Genomic DNA, 15,623 nt, shown 5'->3' with positions numbered 1-15,623 from the left:
TTTTTCTTAAGGCTTTCTTGATCTACATTTGACTCATTTGCTCATAAGTCAAACTGCAATTAAAGATGACTCACGCTAGACCGGGCCGAGCCCGGGCCGAGGCGTCCGACATGTAATTTTTTATGACGGCTGATCGGTGATCACGTGGTGTTTTCTATAGAAAACGAAGCTACGGAAGCTCCACCCCGATCATGTTCCGGTCTAGTCATCCTTTAAACTTTTTAATTTTACGGAAGTCATAACAGTTTTAGAAATAGGAACTCCAAAATAGTTTTCGGCCTGACCTATATCGATTGTCTACGAAAGCTGTATTCTATTGACGAATCCATGCCAATTTGAGTTGAATGGACTTGATAATAAGGTTTACGGTGTGAGTGTTATTTTTGTCCGGTTATTGACGTGGCATAGATGGATTATCGTTGATATCTGCGGTTGCGTTATGCTTTCGTTCAAACGATTCAAAATGACTACCGATTTAAATGCGGATACTCTACGGTTCTGTAGCATGAGTTTAAGGGCTCTATCACACAATTCGGTGGGATATGTGTATAATTGATGTCTTAATCTTACTCTAAACACCGCTATAGAAGTTTGTATTTGTTCAGAATTACGTATTAAGTTAAGTTAACTAATGTATGTGGGCGTGATTGCTTTGTTCCTAAATATGTTAATCAGTAGGTATCTGTAATTTGTAGGTACGGCAAAATATTGACGAAAAATATTAATGCGACGACATACGCGCCAGCCGGTCCCTATAGTTAGTTTTTTTTAGCATTAGAAAGAACTTTAAAGAAGGTAAGCGATCTTGGCATGTCTTTTAATTAAAAAACGCTTTTTAAAAATCAATAACTATTACTTATGAAAGCAGAAGAATATAAATGATCGTAATATTAGACTCATAATTGTTACATATTTGCCGTAACTTATTTTAAAAATGGGTTTTTCAATTAAAAGACACTTCAAGATTGTTTACCTTATTTCTAATGCTAAAAAAAACGAACTATAGAATAGACTACGTGCCAAGGTGACGTTGTTGTCGTAGGTGACGAGGTGTAACGCACGTAGGATTTTCAACTTGTAATGCGTATAGCGGTAGAAAATTTACAGATATATCTCTTAAATATCTCATGATTGGTGCTGTAAGTCTAGCAATGTACAAATTGCAGAACATTCCCAAAAAGCGGAAACGTTCTCGAGAATGTTCTCAGAACATTCCTGCAACATGGAAATTATTGTTTAAACAAGAGAATATACTTGAAATAAAGTTTAAATAGGCATAACTTAAAACTAAATGTTATTATGCATATATTATTGTCTATTACAGTTAGCTATTTTGTTGATGTGATAAATTTACCAATAAGTTGCTTAAATTCTCACTTTATATCAGAGAACATTTCGACTTTCGACAAATTTTTCCAAAAATTTTTTTTAGGTTCATTAGAATCTAGAGGTCTCTATCTCCCGCCATGTCAAATCTCAGCGCGCTCGGACTAACTTGAAAATTTTTTAAAAAAAAGTCGGCCATTTTGTTTTTTTTTTAATGCAGTTTGTTTTGTCTCGGGGCCCTCTATGACATTTGGTCGAGCACCCCCCACCTATCACGCACCGTTTAAAAGTTGCCATACAAAATAAAAGTGGCCAGTTTTCCCGCAATTGTAGCATTTTTCCAAAAAATAATTTTTCATAGGTTTCTAGGGGACCCTGTATTCCGTGACCAAAATTTCAGCGCGCTAGGACAAAATTCAAAAGTTTTAATAAAAAGTCGGCCATATTGAAAAAAAATGGCGGCGTCAAAAACTGCCAGGGTCCCTCTATGACATTTGGTCGAGCACCCCCCACCTAAGTCTGACCGTTTGGCCGGGCCGTCATACATTTTTCTGACCGGAAGCGGACGACCAAAAGTCGGAATTTTCTGGGGGTAAAGACTACACCTAAACTATCGTGAATATTCATGGTATAAACTACGATAAATAAATAAATTCTCGTTCTCGAGAACATTCTCAGAAGTTACCGAGAATTTCTCATGTGGAAAGTTTCGCAACTTTGGAAAGTTCTCGTGCGTGCATTGCTATGTAACCATATGTCCCTCTATACAGGGTGATTCATGAGACGTGAGCAGGACTAATCCTGCACACTCAGTAACTGGTAATTGATCGATCACCGTCGTATTTATGTGAAACAACCACACTTTTTCCTATTTTTCAACTTTTTGGTGAGGTCAAATTTAATTCTCTACAATCATGGTCACCATACAAGGCCTAATTAATAAACATAAAACCTCTTTTACGAAGAAAATAAAATGTCAAACCTGAGTGAGATACGAGTTTTCAAAAGTAACCAGACCGTGATGACAGTGATGACATTCAATTTGACACAGAATATCGGTAGTTTAGTATTCTAATGTTAGGGTGACCATCCGTGTCGTAAATAAATTAATAACTTTTTTTTTCAACACGACTAGAAAATTAACGTTAACCTCACTAATACTGATAGGAAAGAGTTGCTTATAATTTACAAAATGCGCAGTGTTAGTCCTGCTCACGTCTCCTGAATCACCCTGTAGTTTAAATTATAAGAGCGACGCAGAGGCAGATTACCAAATTTTCATTCCCTATTTTCGAGATATGTAGGTCTTCAGTCCTGACATCATGTGTCAAGGCGCAAATATATTATTGAAACAGGATAAAATGTGTGTTCAAACTGCACGATGTACGTCGTGTTTCAATGTGTGTGTGTATTACCCTTAATATTGGCATCTTAACTTAATTGCAGAAGTCAAAGTGTCCAGTATAAATCAGATGTAATGTATCTCGTGTTCCCAACAACAATGCTTCCGACGCGTAATTACATAATATTTCAACGAGAAGTGTTTTCTATTTCGGTCGGCGACCATTTGTCTGGGACACTTTTACCTAGATACGTACACGTTGGACTCTTAATGTGCTGTAAGACTATTTAGTGGGTACTTGAGATTTTCTAATAAATGTAGTACACAAACACCTATCTCCCTGTATATCCTAAAACAATTTGACAGAAATTACCTATCACCACCAGACTGAGCATAGTCGCGCTACCCCCTCTGCTACGCATACGGTAATTTTACTCCATGTTCGGGTCGAAAGTGTCTTTGTGTGACGTCCGTGTCTTTGAATGGATCAATCACGGCACGGGACTTCGCTCTCCTGGTTCCGCGCACCCCTGCATTTTTGGCATCATTGGTTGCATGAAATAATTGATCTAAACTCGGTCTAGAGGATTCCTAGTCTATGCCTATCACTAACGGCCGAACCACACTAAATAGCACGATCCCCCCCCCCTCCTGTTATATCTACTTTTTTCACAAGGAGCTTTCTTTACAAATGGACGTAGGTAGGTCGGTAAGGTAGGGTCGCCTATGATCGGAAACTTTTTTCAATTTTTGACAGGGTTGCAGTTGTTTTTTTCATACCCTACGACTATTTTCTAAATGTGCTCTTATTGAAAGTAATTAACAATGAAACAATTAATGTGGTCATACATATTTTGTTTATAAACGCAATAGTTTGTATGAGAAACGCTTACTCGCAAAGGAAATGAGAAGCAATTTTAATTAAACATTTTGTACCAGTGTTTGGCACCACGCACCTTGCGGGCTGGCCCCATTTCGGAGGAGGCAACAACCCAGTCTTGACACTTAACAGCTGAGTGGCACGGCTATTTCAGGAGGCCAGAAATAAATCTAACAGTTCCTATAATGTTTTGCCAATAACGGCCAAACAGGTTTTTGGGGCAATCTACCCGGAAGCTGGCGGTATGACGTCCGCGGCGGGTTCTCCCCCTTAGTACGTTTTATTTATCATTTTTAGGGTTCCGTACCTCAAAAGGAAAAAACGGAACGTTCCTCAAAAGGAAAAAACGGAACCCTTATAGGATTACTCGTGCGTCTGTCTGTCTGTCTGTCCGTCTGTCATTGCCCATTTTCTCCAAAAGTACTGGACCAATTAAGTTGAAATTTGGTACACATATGTAAATTTGTGACCCAAAGACGGACATTTTACGTAAACGAATGAATTTTAAATACGGAGGCCACTTTTTTGGGGGGTAGGTAAATGAGAAAATTAAAAAATAATGTTTTTTAAACTAGATCGTGTTACATATCAAACGAAAGAGCTCGTTTTGAGAATCTCAAATATATTTATTTTATAATGTTAAAGTAAATAGTTTAAAACTTATTTAAGAAAATAGCAAAAAAAGGAACTGAAACTACTGGGTCTAAAATTTTGAAAACAATATACAAATCCGACCTCTACGGGTTTATAAAAGCCAATTCACTCGCGTTTCACGAATAAAAAATACATTGTTTAATATTGGGTGATGTACGGAACCCCTGGAAAGCGCGAGTCCGTCTCTCACTTGGCCGGTTTTATTTATCTGTATTATGTTATGACAACACAACAATGTTTATTTTAATTTAATGCGTCATTGAACATAGTCCAAATCTCATTCCGTAAACACTAACATTTAGTGTGAAAAAGTTATCAGGTCTCAGCAAAAGTCAAGCGCCTAAGCCCTGACTTTGCTAAACCTGCACCTTGGTTTAAAATAAAAACTATGGCTTGGCAACCTCTGACATTAATGCAAATTTACAATGTAATTTACTAGTGTTTTCATCTATGATTGCTTGAAGGCTTGCTACACGGTCGCCGACAAGCCCCCAGACCGCGTGGCCTTAGCCGGTCCCGGACCGTGTAGACAGTTGTTACCAACAAAATTTGACCAAAACTGACCAAGGACAGACCAAGGTCAGACGGTTAGAAGGCTTGTCGGCGACCGTGTAGCAAGCCTTTTACCTGTTTGCATTAAAGGCTTGCTACACGGACCCCTATTCGACAAGCGACTTTTGACGTATCGTGTTGATCTCCCGTTGATGTGGGAAAAATCATAAGTTCTCGAATACGTACAATGTCAAAATTTGACATTAACAATCCACAGTTAGGGTGACAAGAAAACCAAACCGAACCACCCTTAGTTTAGAGTTGAGTTTTGGTTGTACCAAATGATATTATCCACCTTTGATGGAATCAACACTCAGTATGGAATAAAATCATCTGTTGATTTGACGTGGATGCGAAATCTGACAGTTGCACATGTCGAATTTGGCCCACGGTCGCCGACAAGCCCCCAGACCGCGTGGCCTTGGCCGGTCCCGGACCGTGTAGACAGTTGTTACCAACAAAATTTGACCAAAACTGTCCAAGGACAGACCAAGGTCAGACGGCTAGAAGGCTCGTCGGCGACCGTGTAGCAAGCCTTTTATATTTTAGTATTTGTTATCTAGAAATAGGTAGTGTATTTTATATGTCGGCGGCTGACCGTAAGATCAGGCATATCAAATTCCTAGGCATATCGTGAAACGTGAAAATCTTTGACTCGTTCCCTGAGTCGACGCTTTCTGGGCAGTTTGCCCTTCGGGCATCTGAAGCAACCTAACGAACCTATCCTACCTATACATTGGTTTAATGAGACTATCGTCAAAATATTACACAGGAACATTACGATTTGCCTGATCTTACGATCGGCCGCCGACATATACAAGTAAACGAGTACATATGTGATGTATGTCACGTAACCCGATCCTCGCCGAAACGCCCTTCTGAATCACAGGCTAAATATAATCATCTAAATCATCGTGAAGTACCCGTTAATTACCAATCGTTTGATGCAACAATCCTTGAGCGCTTGCACTTGTATACAAACAACATTTAACCCTTAAAGGATGACTCACGTTAGACCGGGCCGTATCCGGGCCGGAGCTTCCGGGGCATCGATTTCTGTGGCAAGCACCACGTGATCGCCTGTCATGTCATAGAAAAGTAAGCGCCGCCGGTAGCTCCGGCCCGGACACGGCCCGGCCTAACGTGAGTCATCCTTAATATTGCGCTTATTACATCCATACGGTCGCCGGGCACTTTCGAAAATGTTTCGAAAGGGGTGGGTATAGGCCCCGTGCATGAACTATAGGGGGCAGCATAGGAGCCGTCAGATTTTTGGCGCGAGGTGTAAATGTGTCGTTTATTTACCGATGTAGCCCACAAGATGGCAGATTTTTTTATACAAAGAGATTTCTACTTAGATAATAATATTGAACTACCTATATCCTTTTCCTAAAACTATGTCCGGGTCATAATGATATGCACATTCTCTATACTTTCGTTTTTTTTTTAGCATTAGAAAGAACTTGCAAGAAGGTAAGCGATCTTGACATATTGTCATTTAATTGAAAAACGCTTTTTAAATATCATTAACTATTATGAAAGCAGAAGAATATAAATTATTGATTAGATTCATAATTGTTTTTCAATTAAAAGACACGTCAAGATTGTTTACCTTATTTCTAATGCTAAAAAAAACGAACCATAGAGCCATACTATTAATTAACCCTTTTCCAGGCCGCACCAATCTACAAGGTTTTCCAGAAAATCCAAATATATTCCAATTAATCCAGCTTCGATGATTCATTTGAATACAAGTCAAATTTCCCGGAAGTGCAATCTAATTTGAATCTTAAATCAGAATGCTAAAGTTGAAATTCTAGTGCCGCGTGTGTAGTCGATAAATCGTACTATGCCTGGAAAAGGGTTAAATGAATAGCATGGTACTCAGATCTACGGTCCCGGTCTAGTGAAAGTAGGTGCAAGAAAGAAAATTATGAATGAATAAATATAGTTATTTCCAGTGCAATCTGCAGGGCCCAAATCGAATGGTGATTCCAGTACGGCCAGGCGTGTCTCACTCCGCGATTTCGTCGCTTTGCTACAGGTAGTTAAAAGTACATCCGTTCAACCCCAATTTTGGGGTCTGGCATAAGCCGCGCGTGGCGCTGTCGCCACCTAGCGGCCATATCTGTCCTGATCGTAACAGACGCGTTTGTTAGAGAGTGAGTCTTCTGTACCTAGTACTATTATTTATTCTGTGGTACAGCTACCATCAGTTTGGCATTGACGTAAACGCTATCGTGAATGCAATTTACTTTCTATGCATCTCGCTCGTACTGACATATTAATTTAGTGCGAAAGAGATATATAGAAAGTAAATTATGTCAATGCCAAACTGATGGTAGCCGTACAGAAGTGATTATCATGAAATACTAACGCTTTACTAATAGACTTCTTTTTTTGCAAATCGCATGATTAAAAGTATGAGGCGGCTACGAGTATTAGTATCAAATTTTACATATTTATACTAACCCGAATTCGCCGAAACAAGCAGTTCTCCGTTTAGTTGCGGACACCCATCATAGTCATCAAATCACATTTAACTATTTTATGTTACGTGTAATCTACTATAAGTCGTTGGTACTTAGATTGTTCTTTAGCCTATAACACTTACACTGTACAGTAGAGACGGACTCCAATCCGTTCCTCCGCAAGTACCCACCCGACATGCTCAAAAATAACCCCAGCTTTTCACCGCAATGGGAGTTCCTGACAAATTATTTATATATATCCCTGTTTGTCGCTATATCCGTTAGTCTACCCTCCAGGACACACAATTTACGACCTTGTCGCTTTTACACATTTTACATATTCCTTTGACTATTTCGACTAGCTTTCCGGAGCTCCTACTTCTCTTTAGTGTAGATTTAAAAATGAATCTTAATGAAAATGACACACGGTTGCTATTTCAATGAAATGATCTGATGAGACACGAGGTTTAAGGGCGTAACTGGTCATGGAGTCAGAGTATGCTGTTACTGAATGCACTTAAATAAATTGCGATGGGATTCTTAAGTTAATGTTTTGATGTTTAAATTCTTTATGCTCAGGCGAGTTATAAATGGGAGTTGTGAGTGAGAGTAGATTTATAGCTTACTAGTATTATGGCGTAAATAAAGCTTTATTATTTATTTTCAAAAATAAGAATACTATCTAACGAAGACGGGTTTGCATTTGAAGTGATCAAAGGCTAAGTCTGGCAAAGACTAGATAGGATTTTATAGGGGGTTTCATAAAATACCTAATAGTACCTAAGCGAGATTTGGGCGGCGTTCGCTTGGTAGGTATATTTAAAGTACCTAAGTAATATTTTAACTAACATTATCCAGGGCTTCGTTCCTGTTAAATGGGAGTATTATACGGTGTACATAACCTCATGAGCATTTAAAACAAGGAACTTTCTGTATAATGTTCCATGCAAAGTGTTCCATTTCCATAGATTTAGGTGTAGTTAGTGTGCGTTCCAGATTGTTGTTTTAGGTGTAAACAAATAAATTGCAACATAAAGGTAGCTAATAATATACAGTGCGTCCGCTAAACACGTGGGTGGGGCGAAGTCTCGGCTACACGTAGCGACCACCGTGATCACCTGTGTTTATTAAAATGAATGGATCTTTATGAATCATGAGGTATTTACAAGTACCTAGAGAGGTACGTTGACGTTATAGGTTTTATTTACTGTATTTATAGGTAGGTACTAATTTATTTAATTTTAATTCTGTTGTTTAACGTAATTTAATATCCAATAAATCAAATTAAGTCATAGATTATTATTTAAAATATGTACTTTTATTTGCTGTAGGACAGTTACCGAGAAATTTCAATAATGCAAATCAATTACAAAGCGGTACATATTTTCTTTATTACATATATTTAGTACTTAAAATTTAAAACGTAAACTGTAGTATATAAGTACAGTACCGCAAGAATAGAAAACTACCAATATATCAAAAGAGAAGAAGATATCGAACGTGTTGTGTATTTCGCGGTAGCTATCTTCTTATAAAATGTAATAAATATTTATTATAATATAACATTATGTCTGGGGGCACGGCAGTGCCCCCGCCAAGTCGAGCATCGATATTTCATTTTGTCGATCACTTTGTTTTGGCCCAAAAACTTCTATGTCTGGACTTTTTAACCTCCATTATTTGATAATGTATTGTAATGCTTTATTTAAATATCTAAAGATACCGACTATAGTCTAACACAACACTGTTAGTGTGAGCTAAGGAAAGTAAATCTCGTCTAGCGGCTTATAAATAAAGTAACGAAACAATAGCGAACTTGACACACATTCAGGGGTCAGATATAAACAAACATTACTGAAGATACTCGTTCGTTCTAGAACCATAGTCGTTTGACTGACAAGTAATCTAATACCTTTAAACGAACAATTCTTGTTTATTTAACGACTGTACCGTAGAAGGGCCAAACGTTGGGTAGATTACCCTATGTACTGTAAAATGGACAAATATCAGTACATATGCTGCTAGTGCATACTAATTTTCCTTCGTATTTTCACGGAAACGTGTCTACGCTACGTGTCTTGCTATTTCAGTCAGTCTCGGTACAAAAAGTACTGACGTTGACTGAAGTAGCATGACAAATACGAACGTGTCCGAGAAAATACGATGGCAAACAATTATGCACTACATCTGTAACTTCAGCGAAATCAGCCAAATTGTTGCCGGAATTGAAATAACATAAAACCAATGACAAAACATCCTCCAGACTGAGCATAGTCGCGCTACTCCCTCTGCCACGCATATATAATTATATATAATTGCTCTAAACTCGGTCTAGAGGATTCCTAGTCTATGCATGAAACTGATGGAACAATAATATTTGTGCGTAACATATATGTGACGGGTGGTCATAGTATTATATTCTTTGGTGGTCATACAGATAATACAGATCGCAATATAAATTGTACATGCTATATTTAACTATAAAACGACACAGTTTGAGTGCAGCTGGTAAGGCTTGGAAGTACAATAGTCTAGTACAATTTAGTTGAAATGCGTAGACACTGGCGCTTACGTGGCTGACGGTACAAAAGTTAGTTTGTATTTCGGTTTATTGCTTCGGTTTCATGCTTTGATGGTTAGTTTAGTGACAGCTAGTGTTTATTAGTTGCACGTCTAGTACGTTTTGTAATTGGCCTGTGTGGTTTAGCGCTTAAATTTTCTATATTATTTATTTTTATCATTTATTTATTTTTCTTCTTAGGCTAGGTCATTTATAACATGAATATAAAAGTAAAATACAAAAACACATAAAAAACAACAAAAAATAAGTATAAACACATATATATTTTTTTTTTTTAGTTTTACGTGTGACTCATTAGGGAGAGCAGAAATTGTACCTACCGCCGTTTGTTGCCTCCATGTTTCCGCTTTTTGAAGTTATTTATTATTAAATTATCAATTATAATATTCTAGTGATTCTCATATTTATTATCTGTTCTCAGAAATCATAGAAAAACAATTATCTTGAACTTTTAATTAGAAGTAAACAGACATTTGTATTGGTATACTATAGGGACGCGTATTTTTTTATAACGCATACATACATGCATACATACGCATAGTTGGTACTAAAATTGTGCAATAATTATTTTTATATGAGGTCATGTTCCTTTCATTTGATTCCTATCTGCCCCTGACGGTTTCCTTTGGCGTTAAATATTAAAAATAATTTGTGTGTCGTTCTTCAAATGTGCGATACATTAAAGTTATAAGACTTATAAGTACATACATACACTGTATAGGTAGGTATCAATATTTTTGAAATGTAGTAAGTATTGTGGCCAGTTCTAATGATCATCATCTATTAGTCATCTACATTGCGTTGTCCCGGCATTCTGCCACAGCTCATGTTTTAGCGCCTAATTAATAACACTATTTAATAAAATGATTACTTTATACGATTTGTATGATCAGATACTATAACTGGATACATTATACGCCCGTATGGAATACACACACTGTACACTGTATAGATATAGGTATCAATATTTTTGAAATGTAGTAAGTATTGTGGCCAGTTCTAATGATCATCATCTAGTCATCTACCTTGCGTTGTCCCGGCATTTTGTCACAGCTCATGTTTCAGCTCCTATTTTGGACGAATTTAAGGGGTTAAAGAGTAGTAGTAGAGTTTCGATGGGTGTCGGGCATTTAATAATTAATTTTACTGTTCACCGAAATATTTACAAGCTTATTTGCGGACTTTAAGTAAACAGTGCAGAGAAAAAGCTTCTCACTTCACAAATGTAAATAACAACGAATTCGCAGTGCAGACATCGATATTAATTCTGTTGTACCAAAACAAACCAGTCAACTCACGATGTTTTCCTTTCATTCCTATTCTAACCAATTCACTGTCAGTATAATGTCATTTCTAGTATCATTACTTTGACATAACTCCAATACTGACGGAAATTATTAAAATAAACTTCATTACTTGCCGTCATTCCTTCATGACCCTCCCTACACTATCACTAAAAACGTCATTCCGTCAAAGTAATGTCAGTATCCATGATAGTGTCGGGGCCGTATATTAACTCTAATTGCCTTTTGGTACGCGTAATAATAGTTATATGATCATTTAATTTTATAATATTGTACCTTTTATTTGAGGGCTACATGATTTACTTCTAATAAAGTTAGAATATCTAGTAAGAATATGGATGTTTGTGCATAATTATAATAGTCATTAATAAATAATTAATTATTATATAATTGTTAGAAAATTGTTGTGTACTTTATGATAAAAAAAAATGAAAAAAAATATTAAAAGCCAATGAAAATGGATCATATAAAGATTTACATTTCAAATTTGTCTTTTCTGCGCCCCCGAGTTAAAATATTGGTTGGTGGCCGTAATTTTTGAAACTTCGGTCGGTTTTGGGCGTCAGTATCGTTTGGGGTACCTATAGGGCAGACATACCCACTACTTGTCTTTGTACAGTACGGTATCATATTTAATGTCCATTTGTGCAGCACAGGTATTTTTGTCGTTATAAGAATCTATACTAATTATACAACCATATAACAATAATCGAATTTAAACTGTTGTGAGACATACTAACATTGAATAATTTTACGGTTTAGACTCACTTGTTAAAAAATACAAAAATACTAAAAATAAAAATAAAAAATATAAAAATACTAGGGTGATCGTATATTTCAGCAACATGTAAGACGTTTTGACTGCAGTTTCGCAACAGTCCTCGGTAAAGGTCGCCGCCGACACTCGCGGTGTCCGGAACTCGAACGCGTTATGAACTAGTTAAAAAATAAACGGCCCGGTCGTGCAGTCGGCGTGCGTTAGATGCAGCACGAAAATAAATACGCATTTTATATGTGAAACTAATACTTTTATGCATCTGGCATTCCATATATTAATATTGTTTAAGTAACGTACGTAAAAATGCTCTTGTATTTAGTTGGCATCTTATACACGAATGACAAGAAAATTACGATGCATAGTGTTCTTTTTGAAATCGTAAATCTGACTATTAGTGCGACAGTTTTACGCAGTTTACGCAGACACTGCAAAAATCTTCATAATAACGTACAATATGTATTTATGTATTACAATTTAGATCGATTTTAATGCAATGTTCACTTGGTGACTTTATTACTTAAGAATCCACTCATTCAATAATCAGCGCTTAGTTATTGTCAATTGTTTCAAATATAGATATATACACTTTGAGTGCGAACAGAGACAACTCACAATATTCAGAGTATTGTTTGAGACACCAATAACGACTCCACAGTAGCAGTGAATCTAGACCGGGCTTGCACTAAGGAATTTCGTCATTTAATCACTGTTCCATAATCCAACTATATTGACACTGTTTCACTAAAATGTAACTTAAACACGCACGTTTCTTTTGACACGTGATATAGTGATAAAGGCCGGTGTATTTTTGTATGGATATGTGGCTTACCTGCGGTATGGTGCGTTCGTTGGGGCGGGCGGCTGGCGACTGGGCGGGCGGCGCGCGCGCACTCTCCGCGGCGCCGGCTTGGAGGCCACGATGCGAGGGCGACACGATTGTCGGCTTGTGTAAATTTGTGGTAGATTACAAATATTAATTAGCAATTGGTACAATCAGCATCAATAGTAACGGATGGGACTACGCAGTTTTTAGATAATTCAATAAGTAACATTGCTCAAAATAATTATACTTACGCTTTTATCCGCCAATAATTTTAGGGACGTTCATATTATACCTAATCTGTAAATAATTCATTGAAGTATGCAATAAATAAATAAAGTGTTCATGTAAAACACCTAAAGACGCGGGGGTCAACAACGCTCGATGTCATGATTATTACTGTCACTGTTTACTGTTGTTGTAGGTATTCGTTTTAGTTTTTTTTAATCAGTATCTATGTATTATATCTATATATCTGTCTATCTATCTTTAAACGAGCAATTCTTGTTTATTAAAGTCTCTTTTATTTTTTGCCTTTTTTATATATCGTGGCCTTTTTTGCCAAATTTGTGATATATCTATTCAGAATCACGAGCTCTTTAGATCCTAATGAGATAAAAAATGTCCCAGAGATTTTTCTTATTGTGTTACCATTTCCCCATATCGTCGGTGCGAATAAAAAAATCGCTATGTGATTTTTTACGATTTTTTGATTTTGGTTTATTTGAAATCCTTTTTAAATTTCCCGTCGACCCACATAAATATTTTTGTTATATCTTTATTAGTTTTGAAAATAAAAATTCCGCTATGTGAACACAGGACAACATTTGTCCAAAAAAATAACAGATCAGAAACAAAAAAATTGCTATGTGATTTTTTAGCACATAACGATATTAAATGCCTTGTTTTCCATCGAGGGTGATGGCGATAATGTTGCACATGGCGATTTATTGTAGAATGGATTACCCATACTCCATACGACATAGACCCTGAAATCCGCTATGTATCATCTATTGTAGAATGGAATACCCGACATAGATCCTAAAATCCGCTATGTATCATCTCTCGTACTATGTTACTTTGGCAACAAATCGCTATGTGTACAAACTTCACACATGAGGATTTTAATGAACCAAATTTAAGTGGCTAATGTAGCAAAATTTGGTTAAAATAATAATATTGTAAAAAAATACATATAAATCTGTTTATTTTCTTCATGAGTATCATGTAAAAATCATTGATCTATCAGAAAAAAAATACAGGCGCAACAAATATATTACAAACAGGAAAATATACAGTTATTTTTGTCTCCTGAAAAGTAGCTTAAAAATACATAGCGAATTTTTACTCGCACCGACGAATATACTTTGTATGGCGGTAACAAAAAGGAAAGATTGAAAAAAGTAAAAAAAATTAGGACACTTTTTTCTCCTATAAAGATGAAAAGGGCTCGCGATCCTGCCGGCCTAGCCAATGTTACAATCGCTATCGCTTCGACAACGAAAAGCATTATGTCTCTCTATCACTCTTCCATATTAGTGTGACAGTGACAGTTGCGTTTCGATCGCTACGGAGCGTAAGCGATTGGCATTTTGGCTACGCGGCCTGACTAGAAATAACACAAAAGTGGCTAAAAAGGTCACAATACATATATGTATAAAAATGGCAAAAAATAAAAGGAACGCTCTTATTTATAAATATATTTCTGATATCTCGGAAACGGCTCAAACGATTTCGATCAAATTTGCTAAATGAAGGTTGTCAGGGACTTAAAATCGATCTAGCTAGGTCTTATCTCTGGGAAAACGCACACTTTTGAGTCTTTATATATATGTTTTCCGAGCAAACCTCGGTCTCTCAGATATTGTAAATTCATTTATTAAAATTTACACAAAAATTTCGTATCGTTCAAGTTGTATCACCGAAATGGTTTAGGATCTCTGATTCTGTGATCTATTATAGTCTAATGCCATGGAATGAAGTATAACATTACCTAAATAATTAGCTTTACAAAAATACATTTTCTCACTACCTATCTAAGCAATTCTAGTACCTACCTCACCAAACGAAAACCAAAAATTGCCAATCAAGGGAAATAATTGGTATATTAAGCAGGGGTGCGAAACTCCTTCCTTCGGGCAAACTCGGCTCCGTTCGGCTCAGCATTGCTCCGAGCAATTATTAGGGTAGACACAACTTGACGTCCCTTTGCGTGCACGGCCACATAATTATAAGATATAATTGAATTTTGATAACCCTAAATAGCCGAAAGGTATAGTGCCATATATTAGAAAGAGCAGCATGATTCGACCCTGAACCGCTGTCTTTTGGCACAGTTGTAGGAAAAATGGTATATTAAACAACATGCTAAAAGTATCGAAGGGTGGGGTGAAGCTAACGGGTAGGTTTAAAAGTCCCTTGTTATAGATTTTCGTAAATAACTCGTAGGCGGTGGCCCGTAGCAAAAAATGTTCTTTTACATAAATAATTTGTATAAAATTTCCTACAAAACAGATACACAGGATGTCACAAAAATATCGCGTCAAACTGACACTGGAGCTAGGAATACATTATTATACCAAACCAAAACTTTAAAACATGCTTACTTTGACCTCCACCGATGAACAGCTGCCAGGCGCCGGGATCCGGTAATTAGCTAGAAACTGTCAAGTTTCTTAGCTTTCATTATCATTTACCATTTTTCGCGGCTCCTCCTCCTGCTTCTTAAGCCAGTTGAGGGTAGATGAAAAAATTACATGATCAAATAATCCAGGTGATTTTGTATTTGGTTGGTTAATCAATAAATGTTATAACTACGCGAAAATGTAGGTACAAATTATCTGTTTACTTTTATTTAAGTACCTAAAGATCATTGACGTATAATATCTAAGGACGGGCTAATGGGGCACTAAAAT

General features: G+C 36.7%; 1 protein-coding gene across 1 annotated transcript in view; it reads right to left on the bottom strand.

Annotated features, from left to right (window-relative positions):
* Positions 1-12,880, bottom strand: part of LOC134678297 (FH1/FH2 domain-containing protein 3) — a 105,992-nt gene extending 93,112 nt beyond the window's left edge. Inside the window, exon 1 of the mRNA XM_063536790.1 lies at positions 12,718-12,880. The gene's annotated coding sequence lies outside the window, so the exon portion shown is untranslated. The remainder of the gene's footprint in view (positions 1-12,717) is intronic.
* Between the last annotated feature and the right edge of the window lie 2,743 nt (positions 12,881-15,623).

This window comes from Cydia fagiglandana, chromosome Z, assembly GCF_963556715.1.
Source record: "Cydia fagiglandana chromosome Z, ilCydFagi1.1, whole genome shotgun sequence".
Classification (NCBI taxonomy): domain Eukaryota; kingdom Metazoa; phylum Arthropoda; class Insecta; order Lepidoptera; family Tortricidae; genus Cydia; species Cydia fagiglandana.
This window is presented reverse-complemented; position numbering and strand designations above follow the sequence as displayed.